The sequence below is a fragment of the Lepus europaeus genome, chromosome 6, assembly GCF_033115175.1.
Source record: "Lepus europaeus isolate LE1 chromosome 6, mLepTim1.pri, whole genome shotgun sequence".
Classification (NCBI taxonomy): Eukaryota; Metazoa; Chordata; class Mammalia; order Lagomorpha; family Leporidae; genus Lepus; species Lepus europaeus.
This window is the reverse complement of record NC_084832.1, coordinates 108,613,342-108,633,790: the sequence shown is the minus strand read 5'-3', so window position 1 is coordinate 108,633,790 and position 20,449 is coordinate 108,613,342. Positions and strand designations below refer to the sequence as shown.

General features: G+C 42.8%; 1 protein-coding gene across 2 annotated transcripts in view; it reads right to left on the bottom strand.

The window, feature by feature from the left end:
• DERA (deoxyribose-phosphate aldolase) overlaps positions 1-20,449 on the bottom strand; it is a 123,160-nt gene that overhangs the window by 102,552 nt on the left and 159 nt on the right. The window lies entirely within an intron of this gene.

Sequence of the window (20,449 nt, the reverse complement as noted above, 5' to 3'; positions counted from 1 at the left end):
TGGCCCAAGTGCTTGGGTCCTGCACCCACATGGGAGACCGGGAGAGGCACCTGGCTCCTGGCTTCAGATCAGTGCAGTGCGCTGGCCACAGCATGCCGGCTGCAGCGGCCACTGGGGGGTGAATCAACGGAAAAGGAAGACCTTTCTCTGTCTCTCTCTCTCACTGTCCACTCTGCCTGTCAAAATAATAATAATAATAATAATAGAACAAATATTATCCATTGGGAAAACTCAAAAGCATACTAATATAAATAAATTTACAGTCTACAGAGGAAACAAAATATTTAAGTTGTTTCAAAGTACCTCTTGAAAGATAGAATTAATGACAAAGGCTGAAGAGCAACTTTAAGGGCCCCCAGTGCTGGCTTCCCATATGAGCACCCATTTATGTCCTGGCTACTACACTTCTAATCCAGCTCCTTGCTAATATGCCTAGGAAAGCAGCAGAAGATGGCCCAAGTCCTTGGGTCCCTGCACCCATATGAGAGACCTGAATGAAGGTCCTAGCTCCTGTCTTCACATTGGCCCAGCTCGGGCCATTGTGGCCACTGGAGAGTGAACCAGCGGATGGAAGATTCTCTTTCTCTCCCTTTCTCTCTCTCTCTCTCTCTCTCTCTCTCTCTGGCTCCCTCCCTCCCTCCCTCCCTCTCTGTAACTCTGCCTTTCTAATAAATTTTTTAAAAAAGAGTAACTTTATAGTCAGAGGTCTGGCACATACAACTTTTTTTTTTTTTTTTTTTTGACAGGCAGAGTTAGACAGTGAGAGAAAGAGAGAAAGGTCTTCCTTCTTGTTGGTTCACCCCCCAAATGGCTGCTACGGCTGGTGTGCTGCGGCCCATGCTGTGCCGATCTGAAGCCAGGAGCCAGGTGCTTCCTCCTGGTCTCCCATGTGGGTGCAGGGTCCAAGCACTTGGGCCATCTTCCACTGCCTTCCCGGGCCACAGCAGAGAGCTGGACTGGAAGAGGAGCAACCGGGACAGAATCCAGCGCCCCAACCGGGACTAGAACCTGTGGTGTCGGTGCTGCAGGCAGAGGATTAGCCAAGTGAGTCGCGGCGCCGGCCCTGGCAGATATAACCTTAACCCAGTGACTGAACCATCATCCATCAGGAGACAAATCAAAATCATGTGCTACCAACAGGATGCAGTGAGAACACAGCAATTCCTTTTGTGTTACTGCTGCTAAAGATGCATAACCTACAGCTAACCCTGAAAAAGGCCTTAGCAAAGATACTGAGGAACATTCCAAAAGTATCTGGTCTTCATGCTTCAACATAAAGATCCTACAAGTCAATGAAAGTCTAAGCAATTGTTCCAAATACAACCAAAGAGCCACAGCACCTAAAGGTAATGTGTGATTCTGAACTGGAACTTTCTGAAATAAACAACCTAATTTGGACTGCAGGCTGAACTGGAGGTTGTGGATTAGACCTTAGAAAGGTACTAATGCCAGAGTTCTCATGGTAATGTTGCAATTACAAAAGGAAATGTTCCACTTTGCAAGAAATTAACTAATGTATGCAGGGATGATGGAGCCTCCTTCTCACATGATTCAAGGGGAAACTTTTCTATACCTCACTTAAAATTTTCCTAAAACTTTCAGATTGTTTCAAAGTTTAAAAGAAAAAAAAAAGTATACTCAAAGAAGAAAACTGTTTATACTGGTTTATAATTAATATTCCACAGAATGATAAAAAATTCATCAGGATAATCATCATAATTAAATAAAGATAATTATTTTCACATTTTCTTTCTTCTCTACAACATGATAAATAATATGTTTCTCTACCTAGAACATTTACACACCCAAGAAAGAAAAAGACACAGACTCTGCTGTTTCAACACTTGTGCTGTTTTTCTTCTGATAGGACCCATGAGTCTATTTTGTCAGAAATGCAACACTACAGGATGAAGACGCATGTGCTCAGTGGAGGAAAATGTGCCCAGAGGTAGCTTCAACATAACACAGATAGCTAAGAACTTGTAATCTAAAGTTCTGAACTTGAGTCATGATTTCACTTGTACCAGCTCTGAGAAGTTAAGCAAGCTATTTAGGATTTTTTTAAATGATTATTTTCTTATTTATTCAAAAGGCAGTGTGGCAGAGGGAGAGGGAGAAACACACACACATGGAGAGAGAGAAAAAAAAATGAATTTCATCTGCAGATTGACTACCCAAATGTCTGCAAAAACCAATATGAGGTCAGGCTGAAGCCAGGAGTCAAGAAGTATAAAAGATGTCCAGGGACCCAAGTATTTGAGCACCATAATCTGCAGCCTCCCAGCGTCATTAGCAGGAAAGCTGGGTCTGAAGCAGGGAGTAGCCAGGACTCAAACCAAGCACTGCTCTGTGGGATGTGAATGTCCCAGGGTGCAGCTTATCCTCCTGTGCCACAATGCTCACCTCAAATTATTATGCTTAGTTTTCTCATCTACGAAATGAGAATAATAATAATTTTCATAAAAGATAACTGGGGGCCGGCGCTGTGGCTCACTAGGCTAATCCTCTGCCTATGGCACCGGCACCCCGGGTTCTAGTCCCGGCTGGGGCACCGGGTACTAGTCCCGGTTGCTCCTCTTCCATTCCAGTTCTCAACTGTGGCACGGGAGGGCAGTGGAGAATGGTCCAAGTGCTTGGGTCCCTGAACCCACATGGGAGACCGGGAGGAAGCACCCAGCTCCTGGCTTCGGATAGGCACAGTGCGCCAGCCGTAGCGGCCATTGGGGAGTGAACCAATGGAAGGAAGACCTTTCTCTCTGTCATTCACTGTCTACAACTCTCTCTCTCTCTCACTGTCTAACTCTGCCTGTCAAAAACAAAAACAAAAAATGATAACTGTGACAATTCAACATGTAAAATTATCCTATTCAACCTAACAAAATACACAGTCAGCCCTCTGTATTCTTGGGTTCCACATATGGATTCAACCAAACCCAGATTGAAAATACCAAAAGAAAGAATTACATCTTTATTGAACAAGCAGACTTCTCATTATTATTCCCTAAATAATAGCACATAACAACCATTTATAAAGCCTTTATGTTGTATTTGTTGTGATAAGTAACCCAAAGACGATTTAAAGTATACAGGATGATGTGTGCAGTTACAAGAAAACTATATGCCATTTTATATAAGGATCCATGGATTTTGATGTGGGATATATGGTAGGTCTTGAAAACAATCTTTCATGGATACCAAGGGATGACCATACAAGTATGTATGTTAAGAATTAAAGAGACAAGGCCGGCGCCGTGGCTCAACAGGCTAATCTTCCGCCTAGCAGTGCTGGCACACCGGGTTCTAGTCCCAGTCAGGGCACCGGATTCTGTCCCGGTTGCCCCTCTTCCAGGCCAGCTCTCTGCTGTGGCCAGGGAGTGCAGTGGAGGATGGCCCAAGTCCTTGGGTCCTGCACCCCATGGGAGACCAGGAGAAGCAACTGGCTCCTGCCTGCCTTCGGAACAGCGCGGTGTGCCAGCCGCAGTGCGCCAACCGCGGCGGCCATTGGAGGGTGAACCAACGGCAAAAGGAAGATCTTTCTCTCTGTCTCTCTCTCTCACTGTCCACTCTGCCTGTCAAAAAGTAAAAAAAAAAAAAAAAGAATTAAAGAGACAAAATACTAGATTCAGAGATAAAACCAGCAGCGGTTCAGGTCCCGGCTGTTCCATTTCCAGTCCAGCTCCCTGCTAGTGTGCCTGGGAAAGCAGTGGAGGATGGTCCAGGTTCTTGGGTCCCCGCACCCACATGGGCGTCCTGGCGGAAACTCCTGATTCCTGGCTTTGGATTGGCTCAGCTCCAACCATTGTGGCCATTTCGGAGTGAACCAGCAGATGGAGGACCTCTCTCTCTCTGTTTCTACCTCTCTCTATAACTTTTTCAAATAAATAAAATAAATCTTTAAAAAAATTGCACAAATCAGTTTTATTAAAAAAAAAATCTCAAATTACCTCCACTTGCAAAATTCACTGCAGATGTCTAACAATTTCTAAATTTTTAAAGGTTTGCTTATTTATTTGAAAGGCAGAGTTACAGAGAGGAGAGACAGGGAGAGATCTTTCATACATTGGTTCACTCCCTCAGTGGCCACAACAGCCAGGGCTGGGCCAGGGCAAAACCAGGAGCCAGGAACTCCATGTGAGTCTCCCATGTGGATGGTAGGGTTCCAAGCACTTGAGCCATCTTCTGCTGCTTTCCCAGACAAATTAGCAAGGAGCTGGATCTGAAGTGGAGCAGCCAGGGCTTGAATAGTTGCCCAAATGAGATGTCAGCATCACAGGCGGCAGCTTAACCATTCTTAAATTTATCTTAATGAGAGATTCCAAGATGGCAGAATATGGAATGGCATACTGTGCTAGGCTAGGGATAAATAATTAAAATAAAAGTGGAGGGGGGAGGTAGGAAGTATATTTTCAGGTGAGAACTAGAGAGAAAACCGTAGTGGAAATTCTATGGAAGGAAAAGTTAGCACCGTGGATCTATGTGCCAGGTGCCTATGTGCAACATGAACACGGACACAACACACGACTCCACCAGCCGAGAGTCAGAGAAAGCTCCAGCTTTGGAGACTGGGGTGAGATCAGACAGCAGCAACTCATGCCACTACTGATAAAGCTACAGGGAGAGCCAAGCATGAGTGCAGCCTGGAGCCCTACGCAGGAGATGGTACCCACTGACCCAGTAAAAAAAGGGAGGCACATTCCCCTCACCCACCACCCCCAAAACAGCACCCAGCAACTGGCTGAGAGAGGGTGGGTGCCACTTTGAGCATAAGTGGCAGCTGCAGAAGCCCTTGTGTGTGCACAGCAACTGGCTAAGATGCCATCTTCTCAGTATTACTGGTGGCAGCAACTGGTAGGAAGAAGGCACCATTCAGCCGACAGCTCTTGTGTACCCATGTGGTCTGGAGATTCCAGAAGAAGGTAAAATCCATTCTCCCCACTGACTTTGAGTCTGGCTGGGAGGACTGAAAAGGAACTGGCATCCATATAGGGCTGTGAGGCACTTCCAACCTCCCAACATACCACAGGCTCTGGGGATCAAACCATTTAGGAGAGGAACCCACAGATGGCTAGCTCCAGGAACACCTGCCTTTCTGTAGACCAGACAGACTAGTGGGGTGGAGCAGATCCTCTGCACCCCATAACTGTGGAAGATTGTATGCTGAGACTATGGGGACTCTGTGACTGCACAAGAGGGTGCAGGGTGGAGTTGGGTCTCTGGGCAATCACTGTAAGCAGCTCCACACACTCAGAGCTCCCTAATTATCTGGGATGGATCATTGCAGAGGGATCTGTGCTCACAGTGAGGACTGCACAAATCCTTGGTGTAGTTCATAGTAGCACAGATGAATACTGTATCCACTGAGGGTTAAAACCCAGGCATTAATTACCTTGGAAGACAGGAGGAGATGGTGTGATCACACCAACAGAGGTGACCATATCTCCCCTTCTGTTAACTAGAGATCTGCTATGACCAACTTGGGTGTCACCCTAGATATTCACCCCACCCTGGAGCACTGACCAAAGCTCCCTGGTCACACCCAGTACACACCTCAAAAGCATAATTCAAAGAAAAAAGCCATTAAAGGAAAAACCAACAAGTAACTCAACAAATGCCTAAAATAAATAAAAAAAAAAAAAAACCTCAAGAAATAAGAACAAGGAAGACTATGAACCCCCCACGAGGAATACAACACTTCAATATTAGAATGTGAAGATGAAGAGAGTGATGAAATGCCTGAAATGGAATTCAAAAGACTAATCATAGGATTACTCAGAAGTAATGAGCAGCAAATCCACAAATTAAAGAAATCCATACATGATATGAAAATTTACCCATAAATTTGAGATTTTAACAGAAAACAAAATGAAATATTAGAAATGAAGAATTCAAAAGATCAAATTTAAAAATGTGGTGAAAGACTTAACATCAGAATAGGTAAGGCAGAAGAAAGAATATCCAACCTGGAAGACAAATCTGTAAATTTTTCAGACCAAAAAAAAAATCAGAAATATTAAAAACCGTGTTGGAGATTTATGGGATACTATCAAATAACCCAACATACAGGTCTTAGGAGTTCCTGAAGGTATGGAAAGAGAGAGTGGATTAGAAGGCCTATTCAGTGAAATAATTACGGAAAACTTCAACAATTTGGAGAAAGAAAGGGATGTCCAAGTACAGAAAGCACATAGAGCCCCTAATAGACATGACCACAAAAGATCTTTACCATGACACACTGTCAAACTTTCAATAGTAAAACATAGAGAAAAGATTCTTAAATATGCCTGAGAGAAATGCCAGATTACTTTCAGAGGATCTCCAATTAGATTCACAGCTGACTTCTCATCAAAAACTATATAGGCTAGGAGAGAACAGAGAGACATAGATGCAGTCTTAAGAGAAAAAAAAACTGTCAACCCAGAATACTGTACACTGCAAAGCTCTCATTTATGAATTAAAGTGAAATAAAGACCCTCCATAGCAAACAGAAATTGAAAGAATTTGTCACCACTCATCCAGCCTTAAAAAGGATGCTTAAGGATATACTACACACAGAAAGACAGAAATACAGTCATTATTATGAAAGAATGTGAAGGCAGGAAATCTCCCATTAAAAGTACAAAGGATAGTCAAAGAAAACAATAGGAATATTTATGGGAAAATGGCAGGGCCAAATCATTACTTATCAATATTAACCTTGAATGTAAATGGCCTCAGCTCTCCAGTTAAAAGATACAGACTGGCTAAATGGATTAAAAAACAAGACCCATCTATTTGCTGCCTACAAAAACACACCTCATGAACAAAGATACATGCAGACTAAAAGTGAAAGGATGGAAAAAGATATTCCATGCTATTGGAAAGCAAAAGAGGGCAGGTGTAGCCATCCTAATATCAGACAAAATAGACTTTCACACAACAACTGTTAAAAGAGACAAAGAAGGGCACTATGTAATGTTTAAAGGATCAATTCAACAGGAAGATTTGACTATAATAATGTATATGAACCCAATAACAGGGCACCTGCTATTTAAGAGTAATGTTAATGGATGGATCTAAAGAGAGACATGGACTCCAAAACAATCCTAACTGGGGACTTCAACACACCACTTTCATAATTGGACAGATTGACTAGACAGGAAATCAACAAAGAAAAAACAGGGCTAGTCAACACTATGGACCAAATGGACCTAACAGATATTGACATTTTTTTTTTTTTTTGGACAGGCAGAGTGGATAGTGAGAGAGAGAGACAGAGAGAAAGGTCTTCCTTTTTGCCGTTGGTTAACTCTCCAATGGCCGTTGCGGCTGCGCATCTCGCTGATCCAAAGCCAGGAGCCAGGTGCTTCTCCTGGTCTCCCATGCGGGTGCAGGGCCCAAGCACTTGGGCCATCCTCCACTGCCTTCCCAGGCCATAGCAGAGAGCTGGCCTGGAAGAGGGGCAACCGGGATAGAATCCGGCGCCCCAACTGGGACTAGAACCCAGTGTGCCGGTGCTGCAAGGTGGAGGATTAGCCTGTTAAGCCACGGCGCCGGCCAGATATCTACAAAATTTATCATCCCACAGTTGCAGAATACACAGTCTTCTCATCAGTGCATGGAACTTTCTCTAAGACAGACCATATGCTGAGCCATAAAGCAAGTCTCAGCAAATTCCAAAAAATCGAAATCATACCATGCATCTTCTCTGACCACAATGGATTGAAGCTGGAAATCAACAACTCAAGAATTTCTAGAACATATGCAAACACATGGAGACTGAACAACATACTCCTGGATAAACAATAGGTCACAGAGAAATCAAAAATGAAATAAAAATATTTCTGGAAATGAATGAAGATGACAAAAATCATATTAAAAGTTATGGGATAGAGCAAAAGCAGTGTTCAGAGGGAAGTTTATAACAAATGGTGCCTACATGAAAAAGTTGGAAATGTACTGAATAAATGAGCTATCAATGGATCTCAATGACCTAGAAAAACAACAACAAACCAAGCTAGAAATTAATAGAAGGAAAGATATAATTACAAATGGAGAAAAAATAACCAAAATTGAAACAAAAAAATACAAAAGTGAAATGAAGAGCTGGTTTTTTAAAAAAATAAACAAAATTGATATACCGCTGGCCCAACTATTAAAAAAAAGAAAAAAGAGAGAAGATACAAATCAATAAATCAGAGATGGAAAAGGAAATGTTAGCAACAGACATCACAGAAATAAAAAAATCACCAGGAATTAATAAAGACCCACCCAATAAAGAAAAGCTCAGGACAGGATGGCTTCCCTGCTGAATTCTACCAGACATTTAAACAGGAACTAACTCCAATTCTTCTCAAGTTACTCAAAACAATTGAAAGGGAGCATATCCTCCCAATCTCCTCCTATGAAGCCAGCATCATCTTAATTCCCCAACCAGAGAAAGATACAACAGAGAAACAGGACTATAGACATTTACCCCTGATGAACAGATGCAAAATCCTCAACAAAATATTAGCTAATCAAATTCAACAACACAACAGAAAGATCAGTCACCCAAAGTGGGATCTATCCCTGGTATACAAAGATGGTTCAACATTCTCAAATCAATAAATATATCACATTAACAAACTAAAGAACAAAAACCACATGATTATCTCAATAGATGCAGAGGAAATGTTTGATAAAATACATCTTTTCATAATGAAAATTGGGAATAGAAGGAACATTCCTCAACACAATCAAGGCAATTTGTGACAAAGCCACAGCCAACATCTTACTGAATGGGGAAAAGTTGGAAGCATTCCCACTAAGATCCAGAACCAGATGAGGATGCCCACTCTCACCATTGTTATTTTTTTAAGGTTTATTTATTTATTCAAAAGTCAGAGTTACACAGAGAGAGGAGAGGCAGAGAGAAAGAAACAGGTCTTCTATCCACTGGTTCACTCCCCAATTGGCCACAATGGCCGGAGCTGCACCGATCCAAAGCCAGGAGCCAGGAGCTTCCTCTGGGTCTCTCACACAGGAGCAGGGGCCCAAAGACTTGGGCCATCTTGCACTGCTTTCCCAGGCCATAGCAGAGAGCTGGATCGGAAGTGGAACAGCCAGGCCTCAAACTGGCACCCATATGGGATGCCGGCACTTCAGGCCAGGGCATTAGCTCGCTGTGCCACAGCACCGGCCCCTCACCATTGTTATTTAATATAGTCCTGGAAGTTTGAGCCAGAGAAGAAATCAAATAGATACAAATTGGAACAAAGAAAATCAAACTACCCCTATTTGCAGATGGCATGATCCTATATATAGGGGATCCAGGACTCCAATGAGAGAATATTAGAACTCATAAGAGTTCAGTAAAGTGGCAGCATATAATACTAACATATAAAAATCAATAGCCTTTGTATACACTGACAATGCCATGGCTGAGAAAGACCTTCTAATATCAACCCCATTCACAACAGCTACAAAAAAATTGTAAATACCTTGGAATAAACTTAACCAAGGATGTCAAATATTTCTACAATGCAAATTAAAAAAAAACATTAAACAAAGAAACAGAAGAGGGGCCAGCACTGTGGCACAGTGGGTTAAAGCTCCAGCATCCATATGGGATGCTGGTTAGAGTGCTAGCTGCTCCACTTCTGATCCAGCTCCCTGCTAATGTACCTGGGAAGACAGAAGAGGTTGGCCCAAGTCCTTGGGCCCTTGAACCCATGTGGGAGACCCAGAAGATGCTCTTGGCTCCTGATCGGCTCAGCAACTTTCGTTGCAGCTATTTGGGGAAGGAACCAGAAGATGAAAGAGCTTTTTATCTCTCTGTCTGTTCCTCTCTTTGTAACTCTTTCAAATAAATAAATCTTAAAAGAGAGAGAGAGAGAAAGAAAGAAATAGAAAGAAGACACCAAAAATGGAAAAATCTTCCATGTTCATGGATTGGAAGAATCAGTATCCTCAATATTTGCATACTACTGAAAGCAATTTACAGATTCATTGCAATCCCAATCAAAATACCATCAACATTCTTCTCAGATCTAGAAAAAATGATGCTAAAATTCATATGGAAACACAAGAGAGCCCTAATAGCTAACACAGTCTTACACAACAAAAATGAAACCAGAGTAATCACAATGCCAGATTTCAAGACATACTATAGGTGAATTATAATCAAAACAGCCTGGTACTGGCAAAAATAAAGAAAAGGAAAGAGAAAAAGAAAGAGAGAGAGAGAAAAGGGAGGGAGGGAGAGAGGGAAGTAAAGAAGGAAGGAAGGAAGGAAGAAAGGAAGGAAGGAAGGAAGGAAGGAAAAAAGAGAAAAAAAGGTGTGTAGACCAACGCAACAGAATAGAAACTCCAGAAATCAATTCATGCATCTACAATCAACTTATCTTTGACAGGAGCTAAAATCAATCCCTTGAGCAAAGATAGTCTCTTCAAAAAATGGTGCTGGGAAAACTGGATCTCCACGTGCAGAAGTATGAAGCAAAACCCCTACCTTATACTTTACACAAAATCCATTCAAAATGGATCAAAGACCTAAATATATGACCTAATACCATCAGATTATTAGAGAACATTGGGGAAACCCTGCTAAAAGTCAGGAAGACCTTGCCACACACATCGTCCATTTCATCAGTCAGGCCTCAGAGATCAGACGTCTGACAAAAACTTCAAACGTCAGACCACCAACCACCAACTCCTTTCCCTGGTTTGCCAGACCACAGCCTTTATGGTCTTCAACACCCAGAAGACCTCAAGGACTGAAAGAGAGAAAAAAAAGAGAGAGGGATGTGCTTTATCCAATACATGGCAGCCACAATCAATAGTTCTCTGCCCACCAGGCGCCTCAGGGCAGCAAGAACTCTGGGACCAGCACCTACCAGGGCATCTTGTACTTGCTTCCCCCTCCATCGACCAAGACACATGAGTTGGGACTGCCAAACCCCACTCCTGGATGCTACCCAATTTGTAAGCAGCAGGGACACTGGAAGTGGGACTGTCTTTGTCTCCTTCATGCAAAAAGGTCACTCCACAATGAAGGATCCCAGCCCTTGTGGTAATTCAGGAGAAATGGCAAATGACTGTAATACCCTTGACTATGAGGAACCCAATTAAACAGAAGGAGACAACTCCCTCCTTCTCAACTGATGGGGCCCAGAGACTATATAAACTCCTGTATTTTCCATCACCATGGATGAGCCTCAGGTCATCCTGGGTGCTACAGGTAACAAAGGAGATATGTGGACAACAGGGCCACATATAGGGGCACATCCTCTGCCCTTACTACTTTCTCTAGACCTTCCTTGCAGCCCTTGATCTTCATGACCAGCACAGCCAGCCAACTCTAGCCCAGCTACTTAACTCCCTTTAAGTGTACACCCTCAGAGGAAAAATCTTTCCTTGTGCCTTTCTTGTCATGCCTTTACTTAGAAGGGATATTAGGACAAGACTTTGTGTTAATGTTCACCTGTCTGAACTCGCCTGCTTATTGCTGGCATAACTGGCCCCTAATGCCCCAAGTCCTATCAAAGTATAGTCCTCTGTCCTCCAACAGATCTCCAACTACATACTCCTCCATCACCACCCCAGGATGATTGCTTTGCCTGCAGATTCCATAAGAATTAACTTGAAGGATCCTAACTTCTTCCCCCTCAAACCCTAACTGCCCCAAAACAAGAAGCTCAAAGAGGCCTACAACCTCTAATTGACAAGTTCTTGGTTCCTGGCTTACTGTGTCCCTGCAACTCAGCATGTAACATTCCCATTTTGGTGGCAAAGAAATCAGATAGGATCTACCAAAAAGTACAAGATCTGAGAGCCATCAAGGAGGCAGTAATCCTTGTATACTAACCTCTATCTTCCCTAACCCATACAATCTCCTAGGACAGATCCCCTCCAGCACTTCCTCATATACCCTCTTAGATCTCAATGATGTTATCTTCTGTAACTCAGTACACCCTGATTCCCAGTTCTTTTTTTTTTTTTTTGTTTTTTTTTTAACTTTTATTTAATGAATATAAATTTCCAGTGTACAGCTTATGGATTACAATGGCTTCCCCCTCCCATAACTTCCCTCCCACCCGCAACCCTCCCCTCTCCCGCTCCCTCTCCCCTTCCATTTGCATCAAGATTCATTTTCAATTCTCTTTATATACAGAAGATCAATTTAGTATAAAGATTTCAACAGTTTGCACCCACATAGAAACACAAAGTGAAACATACTGTTTGAGTGCTAGTTATAGCATTAAATCACAATGTACAGCACATTAAGGACAGAGATCCCACATGAGGAGCAAGTGCACAGTGGCTCCTGTTGTTGACCCAACAAATTGACACTCTAGTTTATGGCGCCAGTAACCACCCTAGGCTGTCGTCATGAGTTGCCAAGGCTATGGAAGCCTTCCAAGTTTGCCGACTCTGATCATATTTAGACAAGGTCATAAAAGACAGAGTGAGGATAGTAACCAATGATCCTAAGAGTGGCATTTACCAGGTTTGAACAATTATACAGCATTAAGTGGGGAAGAGGACCATCAGTACACACAGGTTGGGAGTAGAGCCATTGGTGGTAGAGTAGAGGTTATGATTACAAAGGAATGAGGCCCAAGTGCGCTAGACAGGGTCTAGAACAAAGGACAGAGTCATTATTAGAGGAGCTAAGAAAGGTGCTGTCTAAGCTACAATTAAGTTTTCTGATTGAGAGGCAAATAGATCCTGATAGAAGGGGCTTGATAATAATCTGGTGGGCTTTAGGCCTTGTAAATTCAGAGGCCCAGACCTATCAATCTCTTCACATGGGGTATATCCTAAGGGAGGTGTGCCTCCTAGGGGAAGGCACTCTGTTGACTTTCATTACTTGGCTGGCCTGGGAGGAGAGCTGGCCAGGTAAAGGCAGGTGGCATCTCTAACAAGAAATTTACAGTTCTGCCTTCAATGTTGCTGACCCTACTTGACCACACCCTCAGCTGCAGTGGTCCCTTTGGAAGTTGGGCTGAGTGAAGGGCTTTTCAGCTTAGAGCCAATAAGATCTGTGGCTCTGACCTGGGCATCCTTCGACTCCAGGGCAGGTCCATTTCCAGTGATCCAACTCTTGGCAGAGCTGCCAGGGCTCTTCACAAGCTGACTTCTGCTGAAGCCCAGGCTTACCACATTGAAAGCCACTGCAGTGGACTGGCCTGTTGGGTCTCCTTGAGGGCAGATCACTGTACAGATCAGCCATTAATAGGCCTGCCACCCATTGCTTCTGATGCCGAGCTTTCTTTTCCTCCTGGTTTGTGTTAAAGCAGACCAGAGGTTGCAAGTCAAGGGAGTGCCCGTGTCCCATCTCTAATCTTCGGTGGCCTGAACTACAAGTCTATAGTCATAGGCATGTTCTGTAGTAGTTTTTCTAAGGTAGACAATGCCCATGAGGAAAATTATATTCTCACTTTAAAACTTTCTTTCCCTTTGGTCTGAAAGGGAGGTTTTTTCTACTTACTGTATACTTCGCTGATGGCGAAGTGAATCTAGCTATGAGATTATTATTTAAGTTCTTATTTTGGCTATGCTATTGCAGAAAAATGTTAGCCATCTCCTTTATAAGGTCTAAAGATTAAATTGTGCATCCTACAGATTCCTTCATAATAGAATTAGTTTCCTACCTTGAAGAGAATAGAGAAATGAAAGAACAAGTTGGGCTTAGAATAGAGAAATGAGGGAGCAAGTCCTAGATCGCTTGCTGACAATAGCAATATCACATGAATACTTAGCAAACCGTTTCAACCATTAGATAACAACTTAAGAAAACATTTACCAGAAGGTCCAATGCCTTCTATAAATTTTAAGAATCATGTATTTGAAAACACCTCTTAAATATCTAACATGGTGTAGTTTGTTTAGCCAGTAAACTTAAGCACAACCATCTAAAATGTTTTTAGTTTCTTTCTACCAACAAGTCTAAAATATATGATACACAGATTCAGGTCACACAAATTAAAATGTATCTTTGATTGATTTTAGCAGCTTAAATTTATGGACAATCTTATCTATAAGCCATTTAAAATAAAACTCTTAATAAAATTTCCCCATGTGGACATACAATATGTACACACATATAACATAGCATAATAGACCAATATAGCAATTTTAATAATAGCTTTTAAAATCTTTAACTCTTTTTGTAGATTGCCAATTGATTTGAATTGCTTTTTGTTCCTCAACCCTGAGGAACCAAACACAGCTCTCAGTCCACACTCATCTCAAGCCTCTAAGGCTCCACTGAAAGCAGACAGTCCACTTAATATAGAGCCATAGTATAACAAGAAAAAACCCCACAGTGAGGAAACCAAATATCTCCAACATGCCAAACAACAAACGCAAAAACCAAGCTAACAAGAACAAGGAAGAAACTATGACGCCCCCAAATGAAAAAGACACCCCAATTCAAGATTATGAAGATGATGAGATCGAAGAAATGCAAGAAGCGGATCTCAAAAAATTGATAAGAACATTAAGAAGTTCTCAAAAACAAATTCTTGAACTACAGAAATCCTTCATGGACAAGATAGAAAATCTCTCTCGTGAAAGTGAAATATTAAGGAGGAATCAAAATGAAATGAAACAACTAGTGGAACAAGAAATTCTGATAGTGACTAGAAATCATAATGAAATGAAGAGTTCAATAGATCAAATGACAAACACATTAGAGAGCCTTAAAAACAGAATGGGCGAAGCAGAAGAGAGAATATCAGACTTAGAAGACAGAGAACAGGAAAGGAAACAGGCAAACCAAAGAAAAGAAGAAGAAATCAGAAATCTAAAAAATATTGTCGGGAATCTACAGGATACTATTAAAAAACCCAACATTCGGGTTCTAGGAGTTCCTGAAGGCATGGAGAGGGAGAAAGGATTAGAAGGCATTTTCAGTGAGATACTAGCAGAAAATTTCCCAGGTTTGGAGAAGGACAGAGGCATCTTAGTACAGGAAGCTTATAGAACCCCTAATAAACATGACCAAAAGAGATCCTCACCACGACATGTTGTAATCAAACTCACCACAGTGAAACATAAAGAAAAGATCCTAAAAGGTGCAAGAGAGAAACGTCAGATCACTCTTAGAGGATCTCCAATTAGACTCACAGCAGACTTCTCATCAGAAACCCTACAAGCTAGAAGGGAATGGCGAGACATAGCCCAGGCACTAAGAGAGAAAAACTGCCAGCCCAGAATACTATATCCTGCAAAGCTCTCATTTGTGAATGAAGGTGAAATTAAGACTTTTCATAGCAAACAGAAACTGAAAGAATTTGTTGCCACTGATCCTGCCCTGCAAAAGATGCTTAAAGATGTCTTACACACAGAAACACAGAAACATGGTCACCAATATGAAAGAAGGTAAAGGAAGGAAACCTCACAGCAAAAGATCACAGGAAGCTCAATTTCTCTTTGACATAGAATTAAACTCTGATGCTCTGTTAAAGCAATGTGTTAAAGTAATCTATTATGTTCTCTTGATGTCTGTTAAATTCTAATTGTTCAAAAACAGCTGAATTTTTATTAAGAGCTATGGGTTATTTAAATATGTGCTTTTTTCAAAAATTTGAATCATCACCTTGTAACAATGATCAAATTTGGTCTATGTTATGTCATGATTTTAAGAAATCTTATTTCAACCAGATATTTTGGATTTTGAGCCTTCTTGGCATTCTTGACAGGCATTCAAAAAATCAAAGTTTCAAACAATCTGGTCTCTAAAATTTCCAGTAAATCCTGGACTTTGGTTTTTCCAGTTTGGGCCCAACTGAAAAAATCGAAGGACCTATGTCTCTCATCTTATAGAGACACCAACTAATCAGTCTATTTGGAGTATATTAGAAGTACTGTCAAGATGTGATGTGGTACCAGACTTTAAGTTTCTATAATGGAAAATGCTATTAATACAAATGTTTGAGAATTAAAAAGTCTAATGATCTTGTGTTACTAGACATGATAGTTATCTTAATGAGAAAGCCCCAGAGGCTTAAAGGGTTAAATACTTGTAAAACCCTACAGGTGCTTTCAAAAATACTGTGAAGTAAGCAAGTGCCTCTTGTTGGTTGATGAGTTTATAATTTTAAACATGGCGACTTAAAGTCTTTTGTCATCCACAGTTATATATGATGTGCTGCTCATAAAACTAAAGCGTTGTTGGTTCTGTGTTTAGCTGTCCTCCTATAGGTTCCTATGGACTTTTTCCAGCCACTTTTATTGTATTCAGTACTTTGGGATGGCTCTGTAAACAGATGAAGCCAATAATGTATTAACAGTACCAACTGAGAGAAAGTATGGTTAACTGAGGTTACTAAAAACAAAAAGCAATTCAAATCAATTGGCAATCTACAAAAAGAGTTAAAGATTCCCAGTTCTTATTTGCCTTCAATAGCAAGACCTCTCCCTTCAACTCCAGGGCACACAATGACCAGGATGGTCTTACCCTAGGGATTCCGGGACATCTCACACTTATTTGAATAGGCCCTATCCATTCTCTACCTCCTTTACGGTAGTGTATATTTTGCAATACAACGACAGTTTGCTTTTATATGTAGCCCAGATGAAGAAACCTCAGACCAAAATACTATATGGTATCATGAAAATTGGCTTCTGGTGGCTATATTATCTCCCCTTCTAAATTCCAGATCTCTTCCCAAACAGTCCATTTCTTGGAACTGATAACTTATTTCCAGACCAAAAAGTCCCTCAGACCACTGCAAAGGTCTTATTTTGAATGTAGGAGCCCACAATGAAACAGCAACTGTGCTCGTTTCTAGACATGGCAGACTTCGCCTAACAAAATCCCACAAGAGGCTCCATGGAGTCCTGACGAAGATCCCTTAGGGTGGAGCTGAGAAACGGAAAGAAGCCTCAAACAGGCTAATAACACGGCTCCTGTTTTAACCTTGCCAGATATTAGGAAACTCTTCTATTTGTCTGCCCTTGAAAGAAAGGGCATTGCCCTCAGAGACTTGACTCAAGCTCTGGAACTCTCTCAGCACCCAGCTACAAATCATTACTCAGTAGCCAGAGGGTGGCCTCCCTACCTTGAGGCATTGGCATCCACAGCCCTTTTACTAGAAGAGGCTTCAAAACCGAGATTGGGTCCAGGAATGGTTGTTTACACTCCCACCAGGGACCTGAAACCTTGAGCTCCCAGGCTCTTCCACTGGGTCTCAAACCCCTGAGCTGAACATCAAACCATGCCAAACCCTCAACCCTACTACCTTACAGACAGATCCAAACCCAGAATTGAATCCTTACTTGAATATTCCTGTATGGTGAACTATAGAGGCCATAAATAACTACCAAAATCAACATAGCCCAGGGCCCAAGCCTACCTTCATGGGCCATACCTACCCCAACATTGTGCCTGGGGAATGGATATATAGTTCAAAGAGCTCCCACAGGACAAGAAAGCACTGAAACCTGCCTGGGCCAGACCTCATCAAGTCCTTCTGACAATGTCAACAGCAAGCCTTTCCTCATGGATCTACCTCTCCAGGGCCTGCTCTGCTTCTCTCCTGGAGGACGACCCATCCAAGAACTGCAGCTGCAAACCTATCGGAGATCTGTGCCCACTGTTCAGACAGCACTCAGGTGACACCCACCAAACTCTCAACACTCATGAACGTGGCTCTCCTCTCACAACTACACTGTAAGAGTCTCTCAAAGGAGTTTGCTCTACATGTCCCTACAGCACGAACCTTTGTCTCTCAAATCATAATGAAATCTTTCAACTAGGAAATGCTATAAAATCACCTATACATTACATAAATCAATACTGAATTTTTTTCTAATACATAATTAATTCAAAAACTTTTTTCAGCATTTGAGACTAAACTTGTCTGGATTAATGATTAGTATCAGTGGAGGAAAAACACTCTTAAAATAAACCAATTTTAACAAAGAATGATGATAATAAAAGTAAAGCAATGATCATTTAAGTGGTTATATAAAATATTTATTATTATACTTAGTAATTTTTTCTGTATATTATCTCATTATTCAACATATGAATGGAAGGGACCCTAATTTTCACAAATGACAAAAGCAAAGTAATTGAACTGTATGTCTTTTTTTTTTTTAACAGGTAGAGTTATAGATAGTGAGAGAGAAAGAAAGGTCTTCCTAGCCGGCGCCGCGGCTCACTAGGCTAATCCTCCGCCTTGCGGCGCCGGCACACCGGGTTCTAGTCCCGGTCGGGGCACTGATCCTGTCCCTGTTGCCCCTCTTCCAGGCCAGCTCTCTGCTGTGGCCAGGGAGTGCAGTGGAGGATGGCCCAAGTCCTTGGGCCCTGCACCCCATGGGAGACCAGGATAAGCAACTGGCTCTGCCATTGGAACATCGCGGTGCGCCGGCCGCAGTGCGCCTACCGCGGCGGCCATTGGAGGGTGAACCAACGGCAAAGGAAGACCTTTCTCTCTGTCTCTCTCTCACTGTCCACTCTGCCTGTCAAAAAAAAAAAGAAAGGTCTTCCTTCCGTTGGTTCACTCCCCAAATGGCCGCTACAGCCAGCACTGTGCCAAACCAAAGCCAAGAGCCAGGTGCTTCCTCCTGGTCTCCCATGCGGGTGCAGGGGCCCAAGCACTTGGGCCATCCTCCACTGCACTTCCAGGCCATAGCAGAGAGCTGGACTGGAAGAGGAGCAACCAGGACTAGAACCTGGCACCCATATGGGACGCCGGCGCCACAGGCGGAGGATTAACCAAGTGAGCCACAGCGCCAGCACCGAACTGTGTGTCTTAAAGGAAAATCTTTTTTTAATTTCTCAGTTTTACAAGAATGTGGCACTTTGTGCACAGCACCACACAGCCATGTTACTGGAGTTCCCAAGGGGAGCAGGACATAGCACCCTATCCCTACTCCCCACCCACCAACTTCATGGACAGTCCACTCTAGAGGACAGGTCTCTACTACTAAAGCCCATGTTTACAGACATAACTAAAGTTTCAAACATAATCTGCTAGTGGGTAGTGACTAAAACCGAGTGAAATTGCTGAGGAAATCAATTTTTTTTTCAAGACAGATTTACTTTCTTACCAGGCAACAGAAATTCCAAATACCTCTTGAAGTCCAGACTGTTTAGGGGACACAGTCACTTTCACAAAAAATTATCTGGTCAGCATAGCAGCGCAGCATCCCTACTACTGCAGCTGGGAAGGCAGTGGAGGATGGCCCGAGTGCTAGGCCCCAACACCCAGGTGGGAGACCTGGATGGAGTTCCAGGCCCCTGGCTTCCATCTGGTGCAGCCCACTGGGGAGTGAACCAGTGGATGAAAGCTCTCTCGCTCTCTCTGCCTGTCAAATAAATCTTCTTTAAAAAGTTTCTGTAGGGCCTGGCACTGTGGCATAGCAGGTAAAGTCATCACCTGCAATGCCTGCATCCCATATGGGTGCTGGTTCGAGTCTCAGCTGCTCTATTTTTGATCCAGCTCTCTGCTATCGCCTGGGAAAACAGCAGAAGATGGCTGAAGTCCTTGGGCCCCTGCATCCACGTAGGAGACCCGGAAGAAGCTCCTGGTCCCTGCTTCAGATGGGCACATCTCCAGCCTTTGCAGCCATCCAGGGGAGTGAACCAGAGGATGTAAGACCTCTCTCTCTCTCTCTGCCTTTGCCGCTCTGTAACTCTGCCTTTCAAATAAATAAATAAATCTTTTTTTTAAAAAGTATCTGTACATGTGTGTTATATTTACAGCCAATATCCCCAAAATTCTTTCTCAACATTGATATTATCACTTATCTAACAGTTACTAGGTACCCACAATGCACCAAAAATTTACCCTTTCATTTAATCTCCAAGCCACCTAATACCACAATAACAGTGAAGAAACTAATCAGTCCAAAGCCACACAGCTAAGAAGCTGAAGATCCAAGACAGAGAGCCAGCCAAGTTGTAAGCACTGTTCATCTTTGGCTGCACCGTGGTTTGGCTTTCTGAATTACAAAATTTCCACATTTTCGGGAATCTGAACTAAGTTTTCTTGCCAGTAACACCTGAACTAATCTCAGAAGGATTAAAAATGGCAAAGTAATTCAGGTGCCGCCACAAAGCTTTGGACATCTAATAAAATACATACAGTTTGGAACATCAAGGGCGGCGGCAAGCCTGCTCCTGCACCAGCCCCAGCACTTTGGGTTCCAGGAAAACTACCTGTGGCGATACTGGATGAAGCCACACAGGTACCCCGCAAAGGGAGGGAGGCAAGGTTTTTATCTGCTTTGGTTTCGTTTCGAGTTTGGTTCGGTCTTTGGGTTTTTCAGTCAGCGAACTAGAAAGCGAAACGACGGGTTGGAAAAAAATCCCATCCCTTCCTCGGCTTCCAGACGCAAGGCTTGGGCGCCCAGGCCCGCGGCGCCAACGCGCACTCGCGGGTCGGCCTCCGCGCGGGTCGGCGCCCCAGCGGCCGCCACCGCTTCCCGCCCCGGCCCAGGCTACGGGCGGCCGCGAGCCCCGCGCTAGGCTCTG